Source organism: Poecile atricapillus, chromosome 30, assembly GCF_030490865.1.
Source record: "Poecile atricapillus isolate bPoeAtr1 chromosome 30, bPoeAtr1.hap1, whole genome shotgun sequence".
Classification (NCBI taxonomy): domain Eukaryota; kingdom Metazoa; phylum Chordata; class Aves; order Passeriformes; family Paridae; genus Poecile; species Poecile atricapillus.
In genome coordinates, this window is record NC_081278.1 from 2,360,481 (window position 1) to 2,372,061 (window position 11,581).

Consider the following 11,581-nt stretch of genomic DNA (forward strand, 5'->3'; position numbering starts at 1 on the left):
ATTTGAGAAGATTTTTCTGAAATATTGTAAGATTTTTCTGGAATTTGTGGGGTTTTACTTGAATTCTGTGGGATGTTTCTGGAATTTTGTGCGGCTTTGAGGAGACTTGAAGAATTTGGGGGGATTTTTCTGAGATTTTTTTGGACATTTGTGTAGATTTTGTGGGACGTTTTTTGAATTTTGTAGGGTTTTGAAAAGATCTAGGGAATTTCGTGGGATTTTTTCTGAAATTTAGTGGGATATTTATGAGATTTTGTGGGATGTTTTTGGATTTTTTTGAGATTTCTTTGGAATGTGAAAATTTCCGGAATTTTGTGTGGTTTTGAGGAGAGCTGACGTATTTTGAGGGATTTTTCTTGAATCTTATGGAGACTTGCAGAGATTTTGTTGGATGTTTCTGAAATTTGGTGGGGTTTTTAGAAGATTTAGGGAATTTTGTGGGGTTTTTCTGGAATTTCATGGGATATTGATGAGATTTTGTGAGATGTTTCTGGCATTTTGTAGGATTTTTCTGAAATTTTGTTGTAATGCGAAGATTTTGTGGGATGATTCTGGAATTTGGTGGGGCTTTTACAAGATTTAGGAAATTTTGTGGGCTTTTCCTGGAATTTGTGGTGTTTTTCTGAAATTTTGTGGGGCTTTTCAAGAATTTTGTGGGATTTTTCAGGTATTTTGTGGGGTGTTTCTGAATTTGGTGGGATTTGGAGAAAATGCAAATAATTTTGTGGGATTTTTCTGGAATTTAGCTGAATTTTTGAAGATTTTTGAGTGATTTTCCTGAGATTTTGTGGATATTTGTGGAGATTTTTTGGGATGTTTCTGGAATTTGGAAGTATTTGGAAAAGATTAAGGGAATTTTGTGGGATTTTTCTGGAATTTTTGGGGATTTTTCAGGAGTTTTGTTGGAGGAGATTTTGTGGGATGTTTCTGAAATTTTGTGGGATTTTCCTTGACTGATGTGGGAATTTTTTCTAGATTTTGTGGAAATTTGTGGAGATTTTGCGGGATGTTTCTGTTATTTGGTGGGGTTTTGAGAAGATGTAGGGAATTTGGTGGGATTTTTCTGGAATTTCTGGGATTTTTCTTAAATTTTGTGGGATGTTTTTGGAATTTTACGGGATTTTGAGAAGACTTAAGAATTTTGAGGGATTTTTCTGAGATTTTGTGGAAATTTGTGGAGATTTTGAGGGATGTTTCTGGAATTTGGTAGGGTTTTGAGGAGATTTAGGGAATTTCGTTGGATTTTTCTGGGTTTTTTTTTTATTTTTCTTGAATTTTGTGATATATTGAGGAGATTTTGTGCGATGTTTCCATAATTTGGTGGGATTTTTTTTTTTAAATTTTGTGGGATTTTGAAGAGACTTGAAGAATTTTGAGGGATTTTTCTTAGAATTTGTGGAAATTTGTAAAGATCTTGTGGCATGTTTCTGAAATTTGCTAGGATTTTGGGAAGTTTTAAGGAATTTTGTGGGATTTTTCTTGAATTTTGTGGGAATTTTCTGGAATTTTGTGGGATTTTGAGTAAATGTTAAAGAATTTTGAGGGATGTTTCTGGAATTTCGTGGATTTTTCTTGAATCTTCTGGGATTTTTCTGTAATCTTGTGAAATTTTTCAGGAATTTTTTCAGAAATTTGTGGAGATTTTGTGGGTTGTTTCTGGAATTTGTTAGGGTTTTGAGAAGTTTTGGGGAATTATGTGGGATGTTTCAGAAATTTTGTGGGATATTTCTGGAATTTTATGGGATTTTGAGAAAATTTAAATAATTTTGTGGGATTTTTCTTGAAATTAGTGGGATTTTTCTGGAATGTTGTGTGATTTTGATAAAATGTGAAAAATTTTGTGGGATATTTCTGGAATTTTCTGGGATTTTTCTTAAATTTTGTGGAAATTGGAAGAGATTTTGTGGGATGTTTCTGGAACTTGGTAGGGTTTTGAGAAGATTTAAGGAATTTTGTGGAAATTTGAGTAAATTTTCTTGGGCATTTCAATAATTTTGTGGGATTTTGAGAAAATGTGAAAAGTTTTGTGAGATGTTTCTGGAATTTTCTGGGAGTTTCGTAAATTTTGTAGAAATTGGAAGAGATTTTGTGGGATGTTTGTGGGATTTGGTAGGGGTTTGAGAAGATTTAGGGGGGGGTTTTAAATTTTTCTGCAATTTCGTGCAGTTTTGCTGGAATTCTCTGCGATTTTGATAAAATTTAAATAATTTTGTGGGATTTTTCTTGAATTTTGAGAGATTTTTCTTGAATTTTGTGGGACATTTCTTGAATTTTGTGGGATTTTTCTGGAATTTTGTGGAATTTTTGTGGAATTTTGTGGGATATTGAGGAGATTTTGTAGGATGTTTCTGGAATTTTGAGGGATTCTTGTGGAATTTCACAGTATTTTGAGGAGACCTGAAGATTTCTGAGGGATTTTTCTGGAATTCTGTGGGAATTTTTGGAGATTTTCTGGGATGTTTCTGGAATTTGGTGGGATATTTTTGGAATGTCAAGGAAATCGTAGGAGATTTTCTGGGATGTTTCTGAGATTTTGTGGAAATTTTTAAAAATCTTGTGGGATGTTTCTGGAATTTGGTAGCGTTTTGAGAAGATTTAGGAAATTTTGTGGGATTTTTCTAAAATTTTGTGGTGCTTTTCAGGAATTTTGTGGGGTTTTTCAGGAATTTTGTGGAAATTGGAAGAGATTTTGTGGGATGTTTCTGGAATTTCATAGCGTTTTGAGAAGATTTAAGGAATTTTATGGGATTTTTGTGGAATTTTGTTGGGCTTTTGTCCTACTTTAAGGCAAATTTAGGACGAAAACTCGAAATGGGGGTTTCCCCAGGGAAATGACCCCTCCCCCACAACTGCTCCGGGAAAGGAAAAAAATTTCCTTGGAGAGAAGTGGAAAAAGCTGTTTATTTAACAGAAATTGAATAATATTAAATAATAAAACCTCTCGCTGTTGAATGGGATGGCAAATCTAGGAAGAAAAGTCCTTTTCATGTGGTGTAGCTCGGCTCGCTCAGGTTCTTCTCAGTCCTTTCGGCGCTGGAAAGTGCCGAGGCCCAGGCCCCGCTGGGTCACAGGCGTGAGCTCCCGGGGTTTGGCTGGGTGTTCAGTCCAGAGCAGGTTTGCACAGATCCAGGTAAAAAGGGAAAAAACAAAGGTCCAGGGAACTCCTCTGCCTCAGCGAGCTAAAACTAACTAAAAGCCAGAGAGAAGTTCTGTCCTGCAGTGTGTCCGTGCTGCAGACACCACAGTCCAGGAGCGGGATGTGCGGGAGTGATGTTTTCTTTCAACACAAATTGCGCACTTCTTCTTCCGCCCCCTTCGCTCTCAGGGCCAGTCTTAAAGGTGCACAACTTAATATAGAACATAAACCAGACGATTGGGGATACCAGGATCATAAAGTCACCCCAGGACAGCTCTATATATGACCTTTTTATTATTATTTCTTTTCCGACCAACTGGCCTTCTTTTCAGACACTCTAAGTCTTTTTTTAGCAAGAAAATTAAGCAGCTTTACAGTAGCCTCTTCAACCACCTTTTGTCCCCCTGACAAAAGCAAATCATCCACATCCTGCAACAACCTAACTCCTGAGGCTGGAGTAAACTCTCTTAATATTTTCTGCAAAGCTTGCCCAAACAAAACCAGTGACGCTGGATATCCCTGTGGGAGGACTGTCCATGTCAAATGTTGTTGTACCATTTTCCTTCCTTTTGTTCCAGTGATTTTCCTTTTAAACATGATCCAGTTCAGTGGCAAGCAATGCCACTGCCTAAAGCCAATCACATTTTTTGTTTTAGTAACCAATCGCTCCCTGTCCCAATTTTTCGCATCGAGTCCATCTTAGGCGGAGGGAGGTGACTAACAAATTAACCAAGGAAAGATAATAAAATACTTTCCCCTAAAGTTTTCCTATAGCCCCCACAGAGGAAGCTGCAGGAGAAATACCTGGGCCTGCATAGGGACAGCACCAGCCCCACAAGGCAGCAGCTGCAGAATCGGCCTCAGAACTGAATCCTGCCAATTCTGCCTTTTTACAACAAAACACACAAAAAGCAGAGGGGCATGGTGAGACACAAACTTGGAAGAATTTAAGATTATAGAGAAGCTGAGGCCTTAATTAAGAATAAGCCTTGCTAACTCTAATTAAAATCAATAGATGGGCCTTGCTAAAATTAAAGGTAGATAGAGAGGCCTTGCTAAAATAGAGGTTAATCAGTGGCTAATAACTAATTGTCAACTTCATGCTTGTTCAGTTGGGCTTATAATGAGAAATAAAGTATCTGGTAAAGAACTTCAAGAACATAAGCCAATTGCAAATCAGAAACTCCTTGAAGATATGAAACAAGGAGCCCAGCCAAGGGTCCATTTGTCACTTTGCATTGAAAAGGTAGAAAGGTCAGAACGAGGAAGAGCCATATCCCTTCCTCCCTTCTGTGACCCCTCCTCATAAAAAGACCACCGATCCATTTCAAGGATCAAACTACCCATGCTTAATTTCTTTTTTTCCTAAGTAGCATAGGAAGTGAAAAGTTGGTGGTAACTGGGTCATGAATATGTATTTGTATTCAATACTTCTGTCAATAAAAAGCCTGTATTCACCTGTGCTCGGGGCCATGTGTATTAAGGGGTGACCTGACACATCGGCCCAGTGCTGTGAATAAACATACACTTTTTAACCCTAAAACAGTTAAAGAGTCTTTGTCTGTCTCAGTTGGATATTGATACCAGATCATATCCAGATTTTAGTAAATCAGCCTTAAAATGAATCCAAAAATTGCATGTGGAAAAAGGAAAAGAACTTGTGGGTTTGGGAAGACGAGGATGGATTTTGTTAACAGCAAATAGGAAAAAGTACCAACAGAAGGACAATTGTTTTTAAAACACTCCCATGTGGAGTGACAAAAGAAGGTTATAGTCTTGAGCTCAGATTTGTTTGTGCAAGTGAAACAACAACAACAAGAACAATGATGATAATGATGACAATGATGATAATGATGATAATGATAAAAATATAACGCAATAATATATATTTATATACATAATGAAAAATTGATAATGTGAAATACTGTTGACAGTACTGATTTGTGAGTTTGGCTGCTCACTGTAACACTAAACACCCTACAAAAAAGGACTGGCTAAGACCCAAATGTCAGTGGTAAACTGCAAATTTTATACAAAGAATAAAGGAGGAAGGGATGAAATTGTCTGTTTCTATAGGGTTTGGTGATGCTGTGATGTGGAATGCTTTGTCGGTTCCTGTGAAAAACACAGGGATTAAGACTGCTGGGTTTTTCATGTACCAGACTATCTACAAGCTGCAGGATTGGTTGAACAGGTGAAGGAGTTGTTAGAAGAGAGCAGTTGATAAAATGAGGAGATGGGAACCTGTCCTGGTGGAGAACCCATCTTCCAGGTGTGTTCCATGCCCTTAACAATGGGCCCACTGGGGAAACAGAAACGCCTGGGTGTGCAGGGCTGCACCCAATTTGCAAACACAACCATGGACAGTGAGACTTGGACTGCCTGGGAAATTGTTCTGGGTGTGATGGCCCCTGACAGGGCCACCCCAGAAGCTGCAGGGCTGGCCCTTCATGCACTGGAATTAGGAAAAAGCAGAAGCAAATGAAAGTTAACAATACAAGAATAGGAATTCAGATTCCTCCAGGATGCTTTGGTTTGGTAACTGCTCACTTCAGCTTGGCCTTGCAAAGTGTTGATGTCATGAGAGGAGGAACTGATGCAGATTATCAAGGAGAAATTGAAGTAAGTCTGTTAAACAATAATGAACAAGATTTTGTTTTCCAACCCCATGGCAGGGTAGTACAGTTATTAATATTGCAGTTTTAAAAACAATTGTGAAAGAAGGACATCCACCGCAAATCACCTCTGTTCATGGAGATCAAGAGTTTGGATCCAGCAGACCTAATAATGGAGCCAGAGTGTGGGTCCAGAGGCCAAATGGCCCTCCAGAGGCAGCTGAAGGAACAGCTCTGGGGAAAGACAACACTTTGAATCCTGAAACCTGGGCAGGAATAATGGGAGTATGTCCCTGCAGCCAAGTGTTCTCTGACACAACAAGCTGATGTTATGGGATATTGTTTTACAGATGCTGCCAGACCAAATCTCCCTGTTTGCCCCAAGGACCCCTTTGGACAATGCTCTGATCCACGGGGCTCCATGTGAAGGCTGATGTGACACTGAGGGACTTGCACACCAATTCCAGCCAGGAGCTAGAAATTGGGATCCTCTCCCCTTTGGCTGGAGAAGTGCCAGGCTCCTGGCTGGAATTGGTGTGGAAGTCCCTCAGTGTCACATCAGCCTTCACATGGAGCCCCGTGGATCAGGGCATTTTCCAAAGGGGTCGTTGGGGCAAACAGGGAGATTTGGTCTGGCAGCATCTGTAAAACAATATCCCATAACATCAGCTTGTTGTGGCAAAGAACACTTGGCTGCAGGGATATATTCCAATGCTTCATGCTCAGGTTTCAGGATTCAAACAGTGTTGTCTTTTCCCCAGAGCTGTTCCTTCAGCTGCCTCTGGAGGGCCATTTGGCCTCTGGACCCACACTCTGGACCAATTATTAGGACTGGTGCGTCCAAACCTTTTATCTCCACAAACACTGCTGACTGGAGGTGGATCTCCTTCTTTCACAATCGTTTTTAAACTGCAATATCAATATCTGAGATAATTTGTCATGGGGTTGAGTCATCCAATCTTGTTCATTCATTTTTAACAGAATTTCTTCAATTTCTCCTTGATAATCTGCATCAATTCCTCCTCCCATGACATCAACACTTTGCAAGGCCAAGCTCAAGTGAGCAGTTACCAAACCAAAGCGTCCTGGAGGAATCTGAATTCCTATTCTTCTATTGTTAACTTTCATTTGCTTCTGCTTTTTCCTAATTCATTCCAGTGCATGAAGGTCCAGCCCTGCAGCTTCTGGGGTGGCCCTGTCAGGGGCCATCACACCCAGAACAATTTCCCAGGCAGTCCAAGTCTCACTGTCCATGGTTGTGTTTGCAAATTGGGTGCAGCCCTGCACACCCAGGGGTTTCCATTTCCCCAGTGGGCCCATTGTTAAGGGCATGGAACACATCTGGGAGATGGGTTCTCCACCAGGACAGGTTCCCATCTCCTCATTTTATCAACTGCTCTTTTAACAACTCCTTCACCTGTTCAACCAATCCTGCAGCTTGTAGATAGTCTGGTACATGAAAAACCCAGCAGTCTTAATCACTGTGTTTTTCACAGGAACAGACAAAGCATTCTGCATCATAGTATCACCAAACCCTATAAAAACAGCCAATTTCACCCCGTCCTCTTTTATTCCTTGTATACAATTCACAAAGTTTACCATTGACATTTGGGTCTTTGCCAGTTCTTTTTTGTAGGGTATTTAGTGTTACAGTGAGCAGCCAAAGCTCACAAATTGGTATTTTCAGCATTATTTCACATAATTGATTTTTAGTTATATATATAAATATATATTATTGTGTTATATTATTGTTATTTCTATTGTTATTGTTATTATTTGTCTTGGACAGACAAACCTGAGCTCAAGACTAAAACCTTTTTCTGTACCTTCATGTGGGAGCATTCCAAAAACAACTGTTCCTTCCGTTGGTGCTGTTAACAAAATCCATCCTTGTCTTCCCAAACCCACAAGTTCTTTTCCTTTTTCCATATGCAATGTTTGAATGCATTTTAAGACATCCTGCGGTTCAGCCTCTTTTAACCGACTGCCCCACTGCTCGCACGGTGCTCCGACCTCAGCCCCACTGACTGCCCCACTGCTCGCACGGTGCTCCGACCTCAGCCCCACTCCAGAGCCAGTGAACTCTGGGGAGGGCTTCCCTTCTGGGAATTTCAGATGAAACTGATTCCTTACATTTACATTTAAAAAGTGGTATTTTGTTGTGATCTGGCCAGACTTTGCCAATTTTGTTTCACCAGTGGGCAGGGTCAGCACCAAAGGCACAAACACCACCTGAAGGAATCAGTGTCACTTACTGCAGCTCCAAGCAGCAAAGGATCACAAAAGGAGCAGCTCAGCAATGCACCCAATCATCACTGCCAAAGATTGCCTGCAGGGATTAACAAAGATCCAGTTGCCCTCAGACTTTGCCATCCCCAGATCCACCCATCAGCTGGGGAAGCTGTCACAGCCAAGGACTGGAGAGCCACTCCTGGACACTGGGAAATCCTGCAGGTGCCTCCAGCCACAGGTGAGCCTCAACCCCCGCTGTGAGAGAGGCCCCAGCTTTGATAGTGCTGAATAAACAAACTGACAGCACTTCTGGTGTGGGAACATCTGCTTTCATCCTCCTCCTGGGTCCCTAGCAAAGCCTGGCCAGGCCTCAAGGAGGAACCAAGGGAGTTGACTCTGACCATACACCCCAAACAAGGCCAGATGTCGGATTTCATGGCCTTGTCTGGCTTCTAAACACAGAAAGGTCAATCCATGCTTCACTGATGAGTGGATACATCTATCACAGTGCTAATGACCATGCATATTTCAGTAATGAGCAGACAGACAGATAACCTTTGGTTGGAAGGTTCATCCAGAGGTCACCTTAGGCTCAGGGCCTGTTGTTCAGGCCTCATTCAGGGCCTGTTGTTCAGACCTTGGCACTTCAGGGACGAGGTTTAGTGCTGGGCTTGACACTGCTGGGTGACTGGCTGGACTGGATGAGCTCAGAGGTCTTTTCCAGCAGAATGGATTCTATAATTGCAGGATTCTATCTGCTGCATTCAGCTAGCTCCATTACTTAGCAGCATTACTTTGGTCCAAAAGCCCCCTCTTGCTCAGCTCTTGTGGCCTAAGGCTTCAGCTCCTTCAGCTCCTGGTGCTGAGCTGCTCACACTGAAGGAGATGACTCAGAGGGAAGAACAGAGTTCATCCAATTCCTTCTGGGACACAGAGAGGGGAGGTGTGAAAACAGGAGCATTGTTTGGTGTGGCCACTTCTCTGCCCTTCACACCTTTCAGGGCTTTGAAGCAGCCAAGAGCTTTCTCCAGGAGTTCAATGAAGCAGCTGTTCCTGCTCCCAGGTCTGGCTCTTCCCACTCTCTGACCTTGACTGGTTTTGTCCCTCTTGCTGTGCCCTCTATTCCCCTAGGGCTCGGTGGCTGCTGCCCAGGACTGTGGGACTGGCACAGATCAAGGGGTCGAGCCCCTCCTTTCTGTGCCCTTGGAGCTGCCTGGTCACAGCAGCCTTTTCCATCTGGAAGCTCCACATGGAGAGGGAGTCCCCAGCTCGGTTCCTGGCACAAGGTGCAGGAGCCCAGGGCTGCCATCTCAAGTCCCTGCTGGCACTGAGGGCTCCCAGGTGCCTCAGGCTGCTGTGACACCGCTGCACAGGGAGGGAAGCATGGCAGAGGCTGCACTGAAAGTCAGCTCCATGTGCTACTCTTGGTACTGCTGGTGCTGCTGCTGCTGGTGCTGCTGCTGCTGTGGCTGCTGTTGCTGCTGCTACTGGTGCTGCTGCTGGTGCTGCTGGTGCTGCTGGTGCTGGTGCTGGTGCTGCTGGTGCTGGTGCTTCTGGTGCTGCTGCTGGTGGTGCTGGTGCTGGTGCTGCTGCTGATGTTGGTGATGCTTCTGCTGCTGCTGGCACTGCTGCTGCTGCTGCTGCTGGTGCTGCTGCTGCTGGTGCTGCTGCTGCTGCTGGTGCTGCTGGTGGTGGTCCTGCTGGTGGTGCTGCTGCTGCTGGCACTTCTGGTACTGCTGCTGCTGGTACTGCTGGTGCTGCTGGTGCTACTGGTGCTGGTGCTGCTGGTGTTGGTACTGGTGCTGCTGGTGCTGGCGATGCTTCTGGTGCTGCTGCTGGTGGTGCTGGTGCTGGTGGTGATGCTGATGTTGGTGATGCTTCTGGTGCTGCTGCTGCTGGTGCTGCTGCTGGTGGTCCTGGTGCTGCTGCTGCTGCTTCTGATGCTGCTGGCACTGCTGGTGCTGCTGGCACTGCTGCTGGTACTGCTGCTTCTGTTGCTGGTGATGCTGGTGCTGCTGCTGGTGCTGGCGGTGATGCTGGTTCTGCTGCTGCTGGCACTGCTGCTGCTGGTACTGCTGCTGCTGGCACTGCTGGTGCCGCTGCTGCTGCTGCTGTTGTTGCTGCTGAAACTGCTGTTGCTGCTGGTGCTGGTACTGCTGCTGGTACTGCTGGTGCTGCTGGTGCTGGTGCTGCTGGTGCTGGTGCTGCTGGTGATGCTGATGTTGGTGATAATTCTGGTGCTGCGGTGGTGGTGCTGGTGGTCCTGGTGCTGCTTCTGCTGCTACTGCTGCTGGCACTGCTGGTTCTGCTGCCACTGGTACTGCTGCTGAAACTGCTGGTGCTGCTGGTGCTGCTGCTGCTGGTACTGCTGCTGCTACTGGTGGTGCTGCTGGTGCTGCTGGTGCTGCTGCTGGTGCTGCTGGTGCTGTGGTGGTGGTGCTGCTGGTGGTGCTGGTGCTGCTGCCAGTGGTGCTGCTGGTGGTGCTGGTGGTGCTGGTGGTGCTGGTGGTGCTGGTGGTGCTGCTGCTGGTGCTGGTGCTGCTGGTGCTGGTGCTGCTGGTGTTGGTACTGGTGCTGCTGGTGCTGGTGATGCTTCTGGTGCTGCTGCTGGTGGTGGTGCTGCTGCTGCTGGTGGTGCTGGTGCTGGTGGTCCTGGTGCTGCTGCTGCTGCTTCTGATGCTACTGGCACTGCTGGTGCTGCTGGCACTGCTGCTGGTACTGCTGCTGGTACTGCTGCTTCTGGTGATGCTGGTGTTGCTGCTGCTGGTGCTGGTGCTGGCGGTGATGCTTCTGCTGCTGCTGTTGTTGCTGCTGAAACTGCTGTAGCTGCTGGTGCTGGTACTGCTGCTGGTACTGCTGGTGCTGCTGGTGCTGCTGCTGATGTTGGTGATGCTTCTGGTGCTGCTGGTGCTGGTGGTCCTGGTGCTGCTAGTGCTGCTTCTGATGCTGCTGGCACTGCTGGTGCTGCTGGCACTGCTGCTGGTACGGCTGCTGCTGCTGCTGGTGATGCTGGTGCTGCTGCTGCTGGTGCTGGTGGCGAGGCTGGTATTGCTCGTGCTGCTTCTGGTGCAGCTGCTGCTGCTGGTTCTCCTGCTGCTGGTACTGCTGCTGCTGGTGCTGCTGGTGCTGACACTGCTGGCGCCACTGCTGCTCGTGCTGCTGCTGTTGTGGCTGCTGAAACTGCTGGTGCTGCTGCTGCTGGTGCTGTTGCTGTTGCTGGTGCTGCTGCGATCATTTTTCCAGCACTGCCCCAGACTGAGGGATCAGATCCAGGCACTGCTGCTGCTCCCTCGGGACCAGCCCCAGTTTGGTTCTTGCTGTCAGTGCCAGCAGAAGCTGTGGCTGGAGCAGTGGGTGCTGACAGTGCCCCAAGGCCCGGGGCTGGAGGGGTCCTTGGGCTGGGGCTGGGAGGGAGCTGCCCCTTGTTCTCCCTCTGCCTCACGCAGAGCTGGGCCAGGCACAAGTGGGGCAGCAGAGCCAACAGGGAGCCTGCGAGTCTCTTCCAGCTGTGCCTGCTCAGAGTTTGGCCTTGGAGCTTCAGGTGGGCAAAGGCAGCTGCTCTGCTCCCTCTGCGTGTCCCCGTGTTCAGCAGTGCTGC